The sequence below is a fragment of the Myotis nattereri genome (assembly GCF_964212035.1).
Source record: "Myotis nattereri genome assembly, chromosome: 14".
Taxonomy (NCBI): Eukaryota; Metazoa; Chordata; class Mammalia; order Chiroptera; family Vespertilionidae; genus Myotis; species Myotis nattereri.
In genome coordinates, this window is record NC_138089.1 from 52,890,888 (window position 1) to 52,903,918 (window position 13,031).

The window sequence follows — 13,031 nt, forward strand, 5'->3', positions numbered from 1 at the left end:
AGGGACACTACCTCTTTCCCCTTAGGTTGTCAAATGGAGAAATAACAACAGCTAACACAATGATAGCCAACAGCCATCCAGTGTGAATGAATCATAATATACCTATTTTTGTCGTATTAAAAAAATATTTTGGGGGGTGTGCCGCAAAATGTTAGTAATGAAATGAAAAAGGCTGAAAATCACTGCTGTATATGATGCTCAGGGCATTTTCACCTACTCTACGTCTCAGTGAAGTGAACAACTTACTAATGAGGAAACAGGCTCAAAGACTGTGGTATTTTGGCCATAGATGTGGATAATCTTCCCTAAAACAGCACCCCAACTTTGGTGGCCAAGGAATGGATAAAAAGTAGGACAGTAGGGGGGCAACATACTCTAGGTGCAGTTGTCGAGTATCTAGGAGGCAGGAGCAGGTTATGAACAGTTTCCTACTGCTAATATGACTGAGCAGTTCCCAAGGGCACATTTCTGGGTGTATTGCCATGGGTGAAGGGTAAAGGCTAAGACGAGCCACTTTCCAATGGAGTTAACTATGTATTTTACGTATCTCATTGTAGCCCAGCAAGTAGGTCCTTACAGGTTCTGAAATATCAGTTTCCTGGGATGTTCAGGGATGAACAATACCCCAAGTGTTCTGGGCCAACCTCTGGACCACCTGACATGTGTCCCTCACGTGTCTGCACAAGCCAAGACAGAAACAACAGCATCAGAAGACCTGCTGCAGAGCTTTCACAAAGTTAGAGGAGGTTTAGCCTAACAAGTGACCTTCTCATTTCAAGGTCACCCTTTACATTGGAAACCTCACAGGGAGATCTTGACTATCTGGTCCTACCTTCTGCCTGACATTGCCATTGGACGTGGCATGTTAATCCATTAAGGCCTCAGGGACTCAGGGTTCTTGAGCAGGAAATCTCTTGAGGCCACACACATAGAACTTGCTCAAGCTCTTCTGTGATGGAAAATTTTGTTTGAAATCAGATAAAACCCTGCCCGGCCAGTGACCCTCACTGGTTGAGCATTAACCCACGAACCAGGAGGCCACGATTTGATTCCCAGTGTAACGTAGTCCACCGTGTGCTGCAGATAGCCAATTACACTAACACCAGGGTGTAGTGAAAGAAAGTGGCTTTTATTTACAGCTCTACACAATGGAGAAAGGACAGCTTGTGTTGGAAAAACCCAAACTCTCCCATCCAGGGTTTGGGGCAGGTCGTAAGGCTTTAGAGCAGTTCTCAACCTTCCTAATGCCTCGACCCTTTAATACAGTTCCTCATGTTGTGGTGACCCCCAACCATAAAATTACTTTCGCTGCTATTTCATAACTGTAATTTTGCTACTGTTATGAATCATAATGTAAATATCTGATATGCAGGATGTATTTGCATTGTTACAGATTGAACATAATTAAAGCATAGCGATTAATCACAAAAACAATATGTAATTATATATGTGTTTTCCGATGGTCTTAGGCGACCCCTGTGAAAGGGTCATTTGAACCCCAAAGGGTCGCGACCCACAGGTTGAGAACCGCTGCTCTAGAGGAACAGGTATACAGAAACGCTGGCGGGGCAAGTTTTAATTGCAGGATTTTGGAGCGTGGCCATATATATATAGTACGATGTCAGCACCAGGTCTTCCTTGACAACAGACTCCTCACTTCTGAAAGGGTTCTGATATTCAAATTCTAGTGATGTCCCTGGAAAGGAACTTGGCGTAGTTCAGAAGGGTGGAGCAGAGCTGCCTGAGAGATCAGTCAGCAACATGCAGGGGCTAGCGGCTAGCCACTAGGAAATACACCAGAAGGTAACAAAAGCAGCTACCTGGCCCTTCCACAGCAGATTGTAGCAGCCTCTGCAATGGCAACACGTGCTTTATGGCATTGGCTGCACACCCTCCAGGGTCTCTGGTGCTGTCGGTAAAAGACATTTGCTCTGTTGGAGGCTGGGCAGTCCCCTGATCTTGCTTCAGCTCTTTTTCAAGCGGCCTATCCACCCACAAACCTACTTCAGGATTCCACATACTGGCCAATAGCATCATGTTCACAACTACATGAGCTGGTTAGAACTCACCCAAAGGAGAAAACAGGTGGAGGGGTGAGAAGGTAAAGGTTTGCGTGCCTGTGGCTGGGAATAAGAAAGTACTCCCACCCCCGGTTGTGGTGGTGATGAGGGAAGAGGCTAGTCCTGGAAACTAGCATCTGATTCCCCTCATTGAAGAGGGCCCCAGGGAGTAATGAGTGACCTCTTAACAACTCCTTCCTGCCAGGACCCATGAGCGGTCAGTTAGATCTCACTGGTCCGTAGCTATTTTGACCCCTAGCTCAGGATCCAATTCTTATCTGGAGGCAGGGAAGCGGGTGGGGGAACGGGGAGGGGGTGGGGAGCGGAGGGGAGGGAGGCCCCAAGGGCAGCCCTGCACATACATTGGGAGGGGGGGGGGGGAGGGAGTGGGAACACCGGCCAAGGCTGATAGAGGTCTGGGGCCCGAATGGGCATGGGGGAGTGGAGGGCAGGCGCGTTGTCGGGGAGGTGGGGTGAGTGGGAGATGAGCCCCTGATGGCTTAGACAGCGGCAGCCCAGCACGGCCCCGGAACCGGGGAGAAGCCGAGACGTTGGCCCTCCCGGGTTCCTAGAGAGGCCGCCGAGGGCTGGACGGTGACGCGTGCGTGATTCGATCCCGCAGCGAAGCCGGCGCGCAGTGAGGGACGGGGGGCGCGCGGCGAATGGCCAGGTGGGGGCGTCGGAAGCTGCCGTGCGGCGGGGTTGCGGGAGGGCGGCGGGGGCGCTTGCCTGCCCTGCGGGGGGTCGGCGGCGGCTGAGGCCGGGCCTGGAGGCTGCGCCGGGGGCCAGTTGGCAGGTCCTGGACCCCGTGCCCGCAGCGCCGAGGGCGGGTCTGGGAGCGCTTCGCCGCCCGGCGCGCCCCGCCCGGAGGAGACCATTTGGAGGAATGGTTTCCGCGCTTTCTCTCCTCTCCTAATTGTGCAAACAAAGCTGCTCATTGCCGACGGCTAGGGACGCGGGTGAGTGGCAGAAAAGTAAAAGAAACTGCAATCTGGCGACGTTTTCGTCGGGAGGCTTCCTGATATTGAAAATTTTACGCGTTGTTACGCAAACTCATAAACATATATTATGAAATGGGGTCCTACTATTGCTTTTAAAAACTGATTCTGTAAAACAATGCTGTGATGAAATATACATAGCATGTACCAAATGATACATAAATATTTACTATTTTAGCCATTGTAAAGTGTATAGCTCAGTGTCATTATGTACATTCATACTGATGCTTATAGGAAAATTATAGTATCTTCCATTTGTAGAATGCGTTTGTTCATATGCTGGTTAATTTTGGTGCTAGCATTATGATACCACGAAAACATGTTTCCAAGTAGAATTAAAAGAAAACATTTTGTTTGCTATTTATTTTCCCATAGTACACAGTGCACGAGACTTAAATGCTGTATTCACTGCTGTGACCTTAGTGCCTGATACATACTCTTGCTCATTAAATTTTATTAAATTAATGAAAGAATGTATCCCAATCAGAATAAGAATGGTCAGAATTTAATGTCCTTGATTGCTGAGTTAATCCTAAATTCAGGGTGAGGCAAAAGTAGATTTACAGTTGTATGAGAAATAGTTTCTTTTTTTTTTTTTTTTACCATGCAACAAAACTTTTATTAACATTTTGAACAGATTCAGTCATTACTAAACTGGTAATTTCTAAACTTAAATTGGGGAAACAGTTTATTCTTGTATTATTATTAATTATTACATTATTTTACATATAAGTATAAACCTACTTTTGTCCCACCCTGTGTTTAAGATATAAATCAGAAAAAAAACAGTAACAACTCAAACTTCTTCAGTTTGAAACATTTAAATTTTGAGTAGAGACTTACAGAAGGTTGCAGAACTATACAGAGTTCCCTTACCTTCTTTACCCAGTTTGCTGTAAGTTAATATCCTGCATAATCATACTACAACCACCACAATTAAGACATTTGCAGTGGTGCAGTACGGTGAATGAAGCTGATCACTTTAATCAGAATTCATCAGGTTCTGACTATTGACCCTTTGTGTTCCAGGGTGCAGTCTAGAAGCCCTCACTGAGGTGTCATGCCTAGTTCTCCTTCACACTGGCAGGGCCTCTGAATCTCTCAGTCATTCCTTGTTGTTGTTGTTTTTTATGACATTGATTTTTTGAAGTATTTCATATTTATATTTTTAGAATGACCATCAATTTGCTTCTGTTATATGTTTTCTTCTTTTTTGAGAATGATGTTGATATGTCTTAATCTAACCCTGTGGTGTCTGCCAGATTTTACCTCTGTAAAGATAGTATCTTTCCCTTTGTAATTAGTATTTTGAGAAATATATGTGTGTGTGTATATATATATATATATATGTATATATATATGTATATGTATATATATATATATGTATATGTATATATATATATATTTACACACTAGAGGCCTGATGCACGAAAATTCATGCAAGAGTAGGCCTTTCTTCCCCCAGCTACAGGCACCGGCTTCCCTCCAGCACCCAGAATCCAGGCTTCCCTCCTCCGGCCACCCGCAGGCACCTGGAACCCAGGCTGCTTCCCTCCTCGGATGCCCATAGGCACCCGGGACCCAGGCTGGCTTCCCTCCGGCCCTGGCTTCGTCAGGAAGGATGTCTGGAATGACATCTGGTCTAATTAGCATATTACCCTTTTATATGCTAGTAGCCCTGCACATGAATCTGTGTGCCAGTAGCTCGCTGCTGCCCTCCTGTAGCTCCCCCTGTCCTTCCTCCCTCCCCTCATAGCTTGCTGCCCTGCCCTCTCCTGTAGCTCTCCGCCGCCGGCTTGTAGCTCGCTGCCCCACCCTCCTGCTGATCCGTGATCCAGTTGTTAAGTGGTCGGTTGTAACATAATGACCATTTGCATATTACATCTTTATTATATAGGATAATTATATATATATATAAATAATGTTGTTAATTCTCTCCCAAGGATATATTTTCCCATTGATTTTTAGAGAAAGTGGAAGGAAGGGAGGCGGGGGCTGGGGGGGGGAGAAAGATTGATGTGAGATAGACCCATCAACTGGCCCACTCCCTCACCCACTTCATTGGCCCAGGATGGGGATCAGACCTGCAACCCAGGTGCTACCCTTTGTGCACAGACTAGTACTCTAACCACTGAGCACACTGGCCAAATCTCAAAGTGAAGATACTTTGAGATTTTGCATAGAAATATCCTCTTTGTCCCTACCTTTCACCAGTCAATTAGCATTCTTTGGTGGATCTTGCCTGCAGTGACGATTTCTGTAATGGTTTAATGGTGACTTTGATTTCTGTTATTCCTTCTACATTTATTAACTGGAATTCTTTGTGAGGAAGGGTTGTGCCTTCATCCCCTTTTGTTTATTTGTTCAATGAAGTTATATCATTGTGTGACATTAGATGTGTAATTTTTTCTTTGGCTTATAGTGCAGCGCTGTTGTTCATTTTGTTTTTTAATCTGTTCCCACTTTGGCCATTGAGAGCTCTTTCAAGTTGCCTGTTTCTCTCCTGAGGTATCCCCATCCTTTTCTATGTCTGCCTGATTTTCTGGCATCACAAACCACTCAACTTGTATCTTCTCTACTGTGGCCTGGCATCAACCACTTTCCCCCAAGGACTCTGGTTTCTGTTTATTAGAGAAAGAATGGTCAAGTTTGGGGAAGTAGGTTTGAGCATCTTTCTTCCTTTCTTTTTTCATTTTTAAATGTTTTTATTGGTTTTAGAGAACGAGGAGGTGAGAGGGAGAGAGAGCAATAGAAACATCAATGATGAGAGAGAATCATTGATCGGCTGCTTCCTGCATGCTCCCCACTGGGGATTGAGCCCACAACCCGGGCCTGTGCCCTGACCGGGAATCGAACCCTGACCTCCTGGTTCATAAGTCAACACTCAACCACTGAGCCACCCTGGACAGGCTTTCTTAATGTTTATACACGTGCAGTATTAGCTCTTACCAGTCCAGTGCTCCTGGGTCTGTAGGATTCCCACTCCTAGAGCTTTGCTCTCCCCTTCTGACCTTTGCCGCAGCATTTCTGAACCCATGGCTTTTCAAAATCTTGTCATTGTCCTGTCAAACCAGAATTGCTTCTTTTTGTTACTTTTTTCTAATCATGCCCTCATAATGTAAATCTCCCTTCAACTATCATGTTTGCCTGCACTATTTCTCATATTTGATTGGATGTATTTGCTCTCACTCTCTCTCCCCAACATCTTTGCTGAGAGTCATGGAATCATATAATGTCAAGGTTGGAAAAGACCTTTAGACTTTATTTCCTAAGGATACATAGCATCTGCGTGACCTCTGGAAGATCAGACATGCTTTACATCTGATCTCTTACCTTTTAATAACTCTGCTCACTCAACTGTGCTGACTCAACATCTCTTTGTCCTGATGGCTCTTCATCTACTCTCCACTGAACTTCTCCTCCTCCTTTGTCTTTCTTTTCATGAAGAAAAATTTGAACTATTTCTGATTTTCTCTCTTATTCTCAATGTGTCACCTCATTCCTTGTCCATATGTGAAGGTTTTTTAGGTACATAGACTCCTGATGATTCTATTTCCTCAATAGGATGAGAAATGAGTAAAAGCTTTCTTCTTCTTTCTTTTGGGATCAGGTGAGACTCGGATGGAAAATTCAGAGTTGCCTCCAAGGCAGGAAATTCCCAAAGGAACAGAGTCATCTGATGGGACATCAGGAGGCCTGTCTAGGGTGGTTCCTGGGGGACCAGAAGCTGGAAATGCCTGTGAAGATGCTTTAATGAAGCTAGGAGCACAACCCTCAAAGGAGGAAGGGAGCAGACTGGAAAGTGATTTCTTGGAAAGAACATGTGAGGATAAAAACAAATCTACAAAAGATGGATGTGATGAGTATAAGGATCTTGGGGAACATAAGAATCTGTCCTGTAATCCTACAGAACATCAGATTCTGAAGGCACAGAAATTATATCAATGTGATGAATGTGGCAAAGCTTTCAATTGGAGTTCACACCTCATTGGCCATCAGAGAATCCACACTGGAGAGAAACCCTATGAGTGTAATGAGTGTGGCAAGGCCTTCAGGCAGACCTCTCAGCTCATGGTTCATCTCAGAACCCACACAGGGGAAAAGCCCTATGAATGCAGCAAGTGTGGAAAGACCTATCGACACAGCTCCCATCTCATTCAACATCAGAGACTCCATGATGGCGAGAAACCGTATAAATGTAATGAATGTGGAAAAGCTTTCAATGAGAGTTACAAACTCTATGACCACCAGAGAACCCATACTGGGGAGAAGCCTTATGAATGCAATGAATGTGGAGCAACCTTTACTCGGAATAAAAATCTTCTCCGACATCAGGTACTTCACACTGGGAAGAAACCCTTCAAGTGTAATGAGTGTGGGAAAGCTTTCTGTTCTAATAGAGATCTTATTGACCACCAGAGAATTCACACTGGGGAGAAGCCTTATGAGTGCAATGAGTGTGACAAGGCCTTCACTCGGAATAAAAGTCTGATTCGACATCAGCGACTCCATACTGGAGAAAAACCATACAAATGCAGGGAGTGTGGGAAAGGCTTCAATCAGAACTCTCACCTTGCTGACCATGAGCGAATTCACACTGGAGAAAAACCTTTTGCATGTAATGAGTGTGGTAAGGCATTCAGCCTGAGTAAATGTCTGATTCGACATCAGAGACTTCACACAGGTGAAAAGCCCTATAAATGCAATGAGTGTGGAAAATCCTTTAATCAAAATTCATACCTCATTATACATCAGAGAATTCACACTGGGGAGAAGCCTTATGAATGTAATAAATGTGGGAAGATCTTCAGTCATAATTCTAGCCTTATGGTACATCAAAGAACCCATACTGGGGAGAAACCCTATAAATGTGATGATTGTGGGAAAACCTTTAGTGACAGCTCACAGCTCACTGTGCACCAGAGAGTCCACACTGGCGAGAAACCCTATGAATGTATTGAGTGTGGGAAAGCGTTCAGTCAGCGTTCCACTTTTAATCACCACCAGCGAACTCATACTAGAAAGAAGCTCTCAGGTCTGGCTCAGTTTCATAAGGTGTAAGCTTCCAAGGTAGCCAGGAACATTGAATTAAGCTTTCTGTATAAGAAGGATGCTTATCCTGACCCTTTCTTGAAACCACTAATCAAAGTGGACCATCCCTACATGCTATCTGCTAGGTCATGAAGGTGGAGAGTGGGAGGAACAGTGCAGTCCTTCCCCACTATTGGGGAAGTACGGACTACACATTTACTGTTTGCAGGGTTTTTATTTTATTTTATTTTCTGTTTATAAATGTATGTCATTATTTTTGACATGCATCCTGTAATCAGATTGTGTACTTCTCAGGGACAGAGGTTAAATCTTCCTTATTCTATTCTACTTTCATTTCCCAATTTATATAAAGTCATTCTCTAAGACTGATTCACTCCTTTGTCCATATCTAATTTTTATGAGTTTATTTGAGCCAAACTGACATGACTGAAGTAAGATGCAAATGCCCCTCTCTTTTTTTTCTCTTTGCTGTAGCTCTTTTAAAATTCATCACTAGTTAAAAAATAATTTTTAAAATCTCAACTCTCTAATTGCACCCTTCATAAAGTGGGCATGAACTTTCCTCCCACCATTGGACCAACATTTTATAGGATATCACATGCGAAAAGCTCATTTATATGTTCTACATGTGCCCCTGTTTTTTAATTTTTATTTTTAATTTCATAAAAATTTATTTGAACTGGAATTTTGAGGACATGCTTGGAACCCCTGAGAGTCTTACTACTATTATCTCAGCCTCAAAGAGCTAATGGATTTCTGCTTGAGTGTGCCGTGTGTGTGTGTGTGTGTGTGTGTGTGTGTGTGTGTGTATCTAGGTTTTGGAGTCTACCGATGCGTACTTTTTCCTGCACACTGACTCCAGTTCTGACCTACCTGGCTCCACCTGATGCCTAAATAAACAAGTTAAGAACTGCTTCAAAACTTACTGCAGGAAGACCTAACTTTCCTGGCTTTGGCAAAGATGATTCTAAATCCCATTTAGAAGCATTCTTGAAAGCTTGTAATTCATAGTGATCTAGTTTGTTGCAGATAATAGAGTTAAACAAATCTGATTTCCTCATCAACTAGTTCTGTCTTTTTCAACTGTCATCTAATTTCAAGCTGAGAAGTGTTTCCTTAATTATTGTTATTATCTTCTGGACCATCTTACATTCCCAAGGGCAAAAGAAATAGGAAATCTTTTCAGAGGATATTCTCTCCCTTTATAGTGATATATAAGACATAACCTTGAGCAACTTTATTCTTCCTTGGGGCAGGGCCCCACTACTGGGGGACCTTTGCATCGGGTGTTCACCGCTTCCTCTTAGCAGGAAAACAAGATTGACAGTGTGACAAAGGAGGAGAAGGAAGTTAGAGGTACAGTGTTAGGTATGTAGCTTAGAGGGAAGAGGTTTTTGTGAGCTCCAATTTATGTCTCAGAGACAATGGAGAAGAAAGGGAAGAGAGTTGAAGCTCAAGAAAATAAGAATTAAATGTGATTCTGGGGGAGGTACCTCAGATAAGATTAGAAAGAATGTTTATTGGGGGCTTTTAAAAAAGAGAAATGTGAAGCTAGCTTATTTGGCATGCTAAATTACATGGGAAGCATTGTCTAAAAAATGATAATAAAGCCTTAGGTTATATGTGTATGGATAAATGTTACTAATATAGGTAATCTTTTAATTGAAGTTCATATAAATTTGTCAATATTGTCATTGTCTAGTTGTTAATTTATTGTATGCCACAAAATAATTAAATTTCCTTATAAATGAACTCATAGTGTTAACCATGTCCATTTTTGAAAGTCTTTTAGTCATTTACAAACAACTACTGTTTGGTTCTTTTGCAAAAGTGCTTAATCTTCAGAGAGATTAATGAAAAGGACTCTGATAGTCTAGAATACAGGTTTCTGATTACTTTAAGATCACTTTAACTAAACTGGGTAAGAATTTCCAGAACTCTAATGGAAAAATCAGATTCAAGCAGAATAAGAATAAAGAACATAAGATTAAATGAACTGATAAGAATGATTGTAATTTTTATGACTTTTTGTTTGAAACATGCAAGTTCTTTAATGTTTCGTTTTTTAGATTCAAGAAAATCTTTTTCTTTTTTCTCTTAAGCTGTAAATGAATTTGGTAAATTATATCTTTGAAAATAGAACTAAAACGTTTATGTTTTTGCCCTGGCCAGTGTAGCTCAGTTGATTGAGCATCATCCTGTGCACAGAAAGGTTGCTGGTTCGATTCCTGGTCAGGACACATGCCCAGGTTGTGGGTTCCATTCCTGGTTGGGGTATGTGCAGGAGGCAACTAATCGATGTTTCTCACATCGATGTTTCTTTCTTTCCCTCTCTATTCCTCTCTCTCTCTAATCAATTTAAAAACATAAAAAAACATTTTATGTTGCCTGGCTGGTGTATCTCAGTGATTGAGCATCGACCTATGAACCAGGAGGTCATGGTTTGATTTCTGGTCAGGGCACATGCCCGGGTTGTAGGCTCGATCCCCAGTATGGGGCATGCAGGAAGCAGCCAATCAATGATTCTCTCTCATCGATGTTTCTCTCTCTCTCTCTCTCTCTCTCTCTCTCTCTCTCTCTCTCTCTCTCTTTCTTCCTTCCTTTATAAAAAATAATAAAATAAAACCAAGTTTCATGAGTTTCACAATCAGACAAGAATAGCTTAAACATGATGGTAACTAAGAGTGATACTAATATCGAGTTTTTGGTCACTTTGATGTATGAGAAGATAACATAAAGGGGAGAATTGTCAAAGTAATGACAGAGGTCATTAGACTGAGGTGGTGCTAATACTTTGGTGGCTTACCTAAGCAAATTGAAAGCTAAGCTAAAGTCAATTCCTGTGAATGCCTCCAGGTTAAGAAAAACAATCAGAACAGCCACCTGGGCTTTCCCAAATAACGTAACCAGGCTCAGGCGACGTGGCTCAGTGGTTAAGCGCTGACCTATGAACCAGGAGGTCACAGTTTGATTCCTGGCCAGGGCACAGGGCTGGCTTGCTAACTCGATCCCCAGTAGGGGACGTGCAGGAGGCAGCCAATCAATGATTCTCATCATCGATGTTTCTATTTCTCCCTCTCCTTTCCTCTCTGAAACCAATAAAAATATTTTTAAAAATAATGCAACCTACTTAAGCTATAGCCTATCGAATAATTTGCCTTGCTTCCTCACTTCTATAAAAACCTTGTCCCTAGTTTCTGTTGATGGTGTTCCTAACCAATTCCAGTTTGGCACTACCTGACTTGAACTGATGTTTGCTCAATTTAACATATAAACTCAAAAAAATTAAATGTGCCTCAATTGTTCTTTCAACAGTACATAGTGTTGGTGGTATTAAAGGGACATGGAAGCCATCATGTCATCATGTACTACTAGTAGAAATACACTTTGTATTTTAGTGAGAAATCTGGTACTTGGAGAATGGCATGAATACTCAATTTGGACATATAAAGGTAAGAATCAGAATTGGTCCCTGCAGTCCAGGATCTCTCAAGTCAGCAAAGGACATAAGGTCTATAAAAACATGCCTGGTACAGGATGAACGTAAGAAGTGTCACATGTTCTCATACTCTCTGGGACTCCGATAGGTAAAGGGATAGCAAATAAATGACCTTTTTGCTACTATTCTCTTACTTTCTGAAATTGCTGTCATCAGAATCAAGGCTCATACCAAGTGGATTGAAACTGAGCATCAGGAAAATGCCTTGGCTGATTTTCATGCACAGGCAGCTGCAGCAGCAGCAGCAGAAACTGTAAGGGTTGTGGCATATGTAAATGAAGTCCTTTCTGCTTTTGAAAAAATGATCCCTTGTTGTCCAACTTTGCCTTTTGTCATCCTGAGGTCCTTGCAACACAGCAGCAGTCATCTCCTGAATCAGAAATCAACAGACAAACTGGTTGTAAATTTAGTCAGGGCTATGGGAAATTAAATATGGCCGCTTGGTTCTTCCAAGCTTCCCAGCAAACCCCATCTACTGGTTTTTCCATTCATTAACCCACAATGGTGCAGCTAAGATGTCTCAATAAGTAAATATTTGTGTGGAGACTGCTATAAAATTGTGAAAAACGGCCACCTTTCATGTTCATAATCCAGAGCCTCAAACCTCCTCCCAGTGGACCATTTGAGTACCTGCAACTGGACATCATTTCATCTGCCTCCTAGTATGGGTCACCAATATATTCTTTATTTTTTCTGGATCTGTGAAGCCTCCTTCCCTTGCCGTAAGACTGACCCCCCACAGTGGCAAAGAAACTGTTGAAAAATGTGTTTCCCACTTGGGGTTTACCCTCCACAATATCTAGTGACTGAAGCACCCACTTCACTGGGAGAATCATAGGAGCTTTAACTAAAACCTTACAAAGTTCTTGTAATCATCCCTGCTCCTTCTCACCCTCAGTCATCAGGCAAGGTTGTAAGAACAAAGGGAATTCTTAAACTCGAAATCTCTAAGCTCACTGAAACTACTCAACTTCCTTGACCTCAGGTATTGCCTCTGGCCTTTCTGACTGTTAGAGAGCAAGATCTAAATTTTAGCCCGGCTGGCATGGGTCGGTGATTGAGCGTCTACCTATGAACCAGGAGGTTGCTGGTTGGATTCCTGGTCAGGGCACATGCCTAGGTCGCAGGCTCGATCGCAGTAGGGGGCATGCAGGAAGCAGCCAATCGGTGATTCTCTCTCATCATTGATGTTTCTATTTCTCTCACCCTCTCCCTTCATCTCTGAAATCAATAAAAGTATATTTAAAACGCAAATATTTAAATTTAAAAATTTGTGATTCATAAATTGGACAGCTTCCAGGCTAGCTGATAGGAGCTCTGAAACGTATGAGGCAAAGGATTCTATAGGCAGAAGGGAGCAGAACCAAGGAAGTTATACTAGGCAGAAAGGTGGAGTGATTATTGCAAGCTTCCTTTCCCATA